The following is a 7,027-nucleotide window of genomic DNA, read 5'->3' on the forward strand; positions in this document are numbered from 1 at the left end:
GATGCACACGAGAGCAATCTATGGGACTATTCCTATGATTATGTGACATCGGTTTAGTGTGAGAGGTTATGTGAAATCATACGATATATCTATGTCACATGAGCTCACTTTTATGTGAGAGTTTATCTGCCTATTGTATATGATGAGATGTGCATATTTGGAAAAGGGGATAGTATGCCGAAGGAAGAGTGAAATAAAAATACGAACAACTATGTTATGATTTGGTTGTTATCTGTTGACACTGCTTAAAACTTACTAAGCATTGTAATGCTTACTCTGTTTACTTTGTTTCCTCTGTTTTATAGATCTCATTGGAAGCTACAGGCTCGGGGATCGTCAGCAACTAGTCACACTATCACTACCCACCGTTTGGTACTGCTACGTTTTGGAACTAGTAGTGAGAGGATATTTTGGTCAATGTATAGGACTACCCTTTTTGTTATGGGTCATGGACCCTTTGGATTTGTATAATTTTAGATAGCCATGCGAAAATGGCTTATAAATGTTTTGAGCATAATGTTATAATCATTCGATATGTATATGCTCATTAAGAGGCATGGAAATGTTTGACAACGATCAGCCATTAGAATGGTTCATCTTGATTATATTTTGGACTATATATGCAAGAGGGTTAGTTGAGTCATAGAAACTATGTGTTAGATAAAGTCTACCCTAAAAATAGATGCTGGCAGCAGCAGTGATGTGGATGTTAAAAATCACTAAAAATAGTAGAGATGGAATTAAATAGTGAATAAATTATGTAAATGAGCCTTTATGAATCTAATTTCATATGGAAGAAACGAAGCAGTCATATGAGTTGTATGTTAAGAGATATTTAGGTTTTTGTGAAACAGGGCCAGAACGGTTTCTGCAATCCCTGTTCCGACTTTGGAAATTCATTGTAAATTAACCAGAGATAATTAGGAGTCATGCCATATATTTATAGATTCCTATTTGAGTCTAGTTTCTATAGAAACAAACGGCATCAGTATTTAAGCCCTGTACATGGAGATATCCCATTCGTAATGCATGAAGGTCAGTGTAGTTGAACCCTAGAATAGGGGAGACTTTAACTAATAAAATGTACTAATTGGTCCAACTAAAAATTCTAAAAAAAAATATGTAGATGGACACATGAGTCTAGTTTCAAGGAAAAATTACGAATCTGATTTTCGAGTTGTGGAACTCAAGTTATGATTTTTAAGGTGACAGTGACGCAGTTAGCCAGTCGTCTGGAAAAATTTTTAATTGGACTGCGAGAGTAAATGAATTAGTCGGTTAGCACCTCGTGTTCGACTCCGGTAACGGTCTTGGGTAAGGGGTGTTACACTTGGCATACAACTTCTTATCTCTTAAAGTCTACAAAACAGTTCTCAAATGCCCCGCGTGTTCACTCTCATCACAAGAATAGATCAATATATCATCTATAAAAACCACAACAAATTTATCCAAGTATGGCCAAAAAATATGGTTCATTAAGTTCATAATCACGGTGGGAGCATTTGTTAAGCCAAAGGGCATGACAAGGAACTCATAATGCCAATATCTCATTCGAAATGCGGTTTTCGGCACATCTTGCTCCTTAACTCTTAGCTGGTAATAATCAGATCTCAAGTCTATCTTAGAGAACATCGTGGCTCCCTTTAATTTATCAAACAAACCATTGATCCTTGGCAAGGAATATTTGTTCTTCGTTGTAACCTTGTTGAGCTGTCTATAGTCTATACACAACCTTATCGACCCATCTTTCTTTTTCACAAAAAGTAATAGAGCACCCCACAGAGAATAGCTCGGTCTCGTAAAACCCTTATTTGTTAACTCTTGTAGCTGAGCCTTCAACTCTTTTGACTCCAACAGTGCCATCCTATACGGGGCAATCAATATAGGCGCAGTACCAGGGTCTAACTCGATACCAAATTTGACTTCCCTAGCTGGAGGCAGTCTGGGCAGCTCTTCCAGAAACACATCCAAAAATTCACAAACCACTTGCACTGACTCAATCTTCACTTTCGACACTTGGGTATTCAACACAAATGCGAGATAAGACTCATACCCTTTTCACTTATATTTTTCGGTAGTCATGGAAGAAATCACTACAGGCAAGCTATTCGGTTCACCTAATTCAACCCGATAAGACTCATCCCCATTTTCACATTTTAGTTCAATGAATTTCTTCCCACAATTTACTATGACATCATGGTTAGACAACCAATCCATACCAAGGATAACATCAAATTCATCAAACGGTAATAGCATGAGGTTAGCCAGAAAATAATGGCTTCAAATTGTCAAGGGACAATTTCTACATACTTGGTCAACTAATACATGCTTACCTAATGGGCTTGACACTTTTACCACAAATTATATAGACTTGACAGGCATATTCATGCTAGACACCAGTTTCACACAAGCATACAAATAGGTAGACCCCAGGTCTATCAAAGCAATAACAGAAATATCATGAAGAGAGAAAGTACCTATAGTCACATCTGGTGACAATGCCTCTTCGCGAGCATGAATGGTATAAGTCCTTGCAGGCGCTCGGCCCTCGGACCTCATGGAAAAATCTCTAGGTGTACCTCTGCTAAGTCCCTCTTCTCGGATTCTTCTATGGTCTGCCTCTTGAAGGAGCATTACTCGCTCTCATATCCTGCTTTTCGTCTTTTTTACCAATTTCAGGGTAGTTTCAGATGAAATGGTCTAGTGGCCCACATTTGAAACAACCTCTTTCATTCCCTCGACACTCACCAAAATGGCTTCTACTGCACTGTGAACATTCTGGTCTGTCTGGTCGAGCATTACCGACACTCGCGATAGAAGTGGTTTAAGCTTTAGACGTCATGTACTGTTTATTCTTATTTCTACTAGAGAATCCCATTGAAGCATTCAATCATGTAGTGTCTTTTCTTTGGTCAATTTTTCTGCCTTGCAAGCTCTTTCAACCAACATCGCAAACTTCCTTAACTCTAAGATGCCAACCAATAATTAAATGTCTTCATTCGACCTTACTTCAATTCTAAAAATTCCTTCCCCTTCTGATCTATGAACCTCTGACTAATATACTTCTTTCACAATTCCTCTTCGAAGAACTCCTATGTAATCCTTTCCCTTGGTACAACTAATACAAGGATGTTCCACCACTGAAAGGCCGAGTCGGCAGGAGTGACACAACACATTTCATGCACTCCTCAGGTGTACAAGATAACTTATCGAATACCCTAATGGTATTTCCAGCCAGAACTTTGCCCTCTCTGGGTCATCATCTATATTCGCTCTAAATTCCTCGGCCCCTTGTTTTCGAATTCTGTCAACTGGAGGTTTCTCTCTTCTAATCATCTCTACGGCTTCGGGAGCTATGGGGTTAGGCTGAGGGATGGGAGGAGGTAGGGGAGGTGGAGTGTTCGGATTTGCACGAACAAACTCTGAATACGAGGCATCCATCATATGGAGGTAGGCTTCTCTAGCACCTCTGCCCTAACTCATTGTCACGGGCCCAGTTTCAACTAGTGCGGTCCCCTCAACAGGAGTCGGCGCATTACTCTCTACATCATCCATCACTGCTCCATCAGGATCCATTTACTATAAGAAAATACAATTTAAAATCGTCAGGAGTCGCTACACTCTCAAAGTTCATATATGGCATGTATAGCTAGACTCGTACGCATGCTAGGTTGGTCCGAGAATCGACTAAACCTAAATGTAGGACCCCTTACCCGAGTTCGATGCCGGAACAGGAATACGAGGTGTTACCAGACTTCAACACATACAAACGTGCATTTTTTAGTTATGAAATTTTGCCCCAATTTTAGATCCTTTCACAATACCTTAATGTCCCAACTATAGGCCTACAAGGCCCCGAAAACACTATGGAATTGATTCAGAACTAATCTGTGCACTCTAGAAAACTTTGTAAAATTTCACGCACACAAGGGCACACACCGTTTGTCGTCTTAACATGATCGTGCTGAAGGCCCGTGTAGCTCATATTGCCTGGGCATGTCCGGACACGCCCCTGCTCCTAACCTGTGTGAATTACTTTCTCAATTTGAACCTACAGGGGCTTTCACACAACCTAAAACACGCCCATGTCCATGGCCATGTCCCTCACACGGCCATGACACGCCCGTGTCTCAACCTGTGTACAAAAACCTTTATAATTTGTTTCTGACGTCATCAACAAATTAAGGGCACATGGCCAAGGCACACGCCCATGTGTTAGGCCATGTCCTCCATACGGCTGAGACACATGGCTGTGTCTCTACTCGTGTTTTTACTACCATGCATACTGACTTGTAAAATTGAGGTACAGGGGACACACGACCGGACTACATGCCCGAAGGCAGACCGTGTGTCACACACGGCCTAGACACATGCTCGTGTGTCTGTGTGGACAAAAATAAGGCTATTTATCAAGCCTTTTTACCACCCTTACTTGCACCAATCTACACAATATTAACCAAAACCAACCCAAGCATAACACATATAGCCAAATCAACCAGAACTAATCGCGATTTTCGTGTGACATGATTTAAATATTTATAAAGAATCGTTCTTGAAACTAACTATTATCACAATATAGGCAAGTGTACCTATCGAACAGTAGTATAGTTTTAGCAAGACCAGATTGTCGAACCCAAAGGAACTAAAAGTACGAGTAATGACTGTCATTTTATTATCTAGCCTAAGAATAATGGGGTTTTGTTTTAACTAACTAATTATCTAAACTAAGAATTTGCAAAAAGTAGAATTGGGGGATTACTTTTGGAAAATGATTGAATTAAGACAATACCTAAGGAAAAATCCACCTAGACTTGTTATTCTGGCTCTGAATTGGATGGTTTATTCATTTAACTTGTCCTGTAGAGATCCCTAAGTTATATTATTATCCCTATTCAGGACTAATAACGTCTAATCCCTAGATTGAATAATTGAGACTTTTCTCTAATTAACACCCTATGGTTGCATTCACTCGATTTATGGATCCCCTTATTAGGTTTCACCCTAATCCGGCAAAATCTTGTCACCATATGTCTAGACACTCAATCAACTCCGCTTAATTATGACAAATGTACTCTTAAACAGGGTCTATTCCTCCTCTGAATAAGAGCTTATCTTGAATCAGTATCCTGGGATATCAAAACAAGAATTAAGTACACATAATTAAGAACAAGTTAGATATTTATCATACAATTCAGAAAATAATAACACTGTTCGTCTTAGGTTTCATCCCCCTTAGGTATTTAAGGGATTTAGTTCATAACTAAAAAGGAAAACATCTCAGAAGAATAATGAATACAAAACATAAAGAAAACCCAAAACTCTTGAAGGGAAATTGAGGGGAGATCTTCAGTCTTGATGGTGACTCTGGCTTCTAAGATGAATCAATCAGCTTCCCTTGAGCAGTTCCCTGCCTCCTTCTCTCTGTACCCCTTTTCCTCTTCCTTTAGGGTGTATTTATAGGCTTTAGAATGCCTAAAAGCCCTCAAAATTAGCCTTTTCTGGATTACACTCAACTTGGGTCGGCAGAGACACGCCCGTGTGTTATTACTTCAGGCTGTAGTCAAGCTTGTTAAATAGGCACGGGCGTGTGGTCTACCCGTGTGAGTCGTGCTTCGATTCTGCCAAATTGACACGGCCGTATGGTCTGCCCGTGTGAGGAAGTCCAGGCCGTGTTGATTTCATACTTTGGCCCTTTTTCTCAGTTTTTGGCTCGTTTCTCGTTCCTTTCACTCTCCTATGCTCACCTAAGTATAAAAGATGAAATTAAGGCATTAAGAGCATCGAATTCACCAATTCTACGGAAAAATCATCCATAAAATGCGTCAAGCATGGGGTAAAAATATGTATAAATTACGGTTTATCAAATACCCCCACACTTAAGCATTTGATTGTCCTCCAGCAAAATTCTCAACTCATAATCAAAATAAATTCTTCTTAACTTATAATCTCTATCGAAAATATCTCAAACTAATTCATGAGTAGTTGTACATTGAGAATTCAGCTAAAAGAACATTAGAGCTTCAAACATTCCAAGTTGAGTATTTAATCATGCAAAACTTAGGCATCTCCCCTTATCTAAGTGGTTACTTCGATCCGAAATCTCACGGAGTTTAACATCCTCATTAAAGATTCACTCAAATCACTCAAAGTGTTTAAGGACAATGAAAGTAGCACTCATCAGTCAATATGAAAAGTTATTACCATAGGCTTGCATGAAAATCACATCTCCACCATTATGAATTGAGATTATACATCAATCAAAAGGTCTTTAGAGGGTTGTAACATGGCTTTGGTTAGGGGGTGTGGTCACAAGCTGAAAGAAACAGTTAGAATCGAGATTGAATTGAAAAATCACTTAACTAGAAAAAGAAAAATCACTTGCATACAATAGAGCTTTTCTCAGAATATGGAATTTAACTTATTTAGCTCAGAAGATTACTACTACTAATATGTATACATGTTTTTTTTAAGAACAAGTTAAATAACATAGACTAACTATTAAGAACAAGACATAGCTGAGTAACTATTTCAATTCAAATCTCGACAAAAATAAGGATCAAATTTAGTTTAGGGGATTTCAACAATAATGGGTTAAGGGTTAATTGTGAATCCAGAATTAGGGCCTAAACGGAATAGTGGTTTTGAAACCATAATTCTAAAGTAGAAAAATTTATTCCGATTAATTTGTATAATTTATTGAGTGATTAGATGCATGTGTTAGAATATCGATAGAAAATTTCATGATTTGCATGTCTAATTTGCCTATTAGGACTTAATTGTAAAAGTTGATAAATATGAGTTTTAGATGTTAAAGGATTTAATTGAAGAGCATAATTGAAGTAGAGGTCCTTAAATGGTAATTATACCATTAGGTTTTCATGGACAAAAGTAGACATACATAGGTAGAAATAACCAAAGTTTTTAATGAAGGGTATTTTAGTCATTTGGTAATTAAAAGATTAAAAAAAGGAAAAAGATGGAAAAATATGTCCATCTTCTTCATTAGGACGAAATTTCAAGGGTTCTC

Source organism: Gossypium arboreum, chromosome 6 (assembly GCF_025698485.1).
Source record: "Gossypium arboreum isolate Shixiya-1 chromosome 6, ASM2569848v2, whole genome shotgun sequence".
NCBI lineage: Eukaryota > Viridiplantae > Streptophyta > Magnoliopsida > Malvales > Malvaceae > Gossypium > Gossypium arboreum.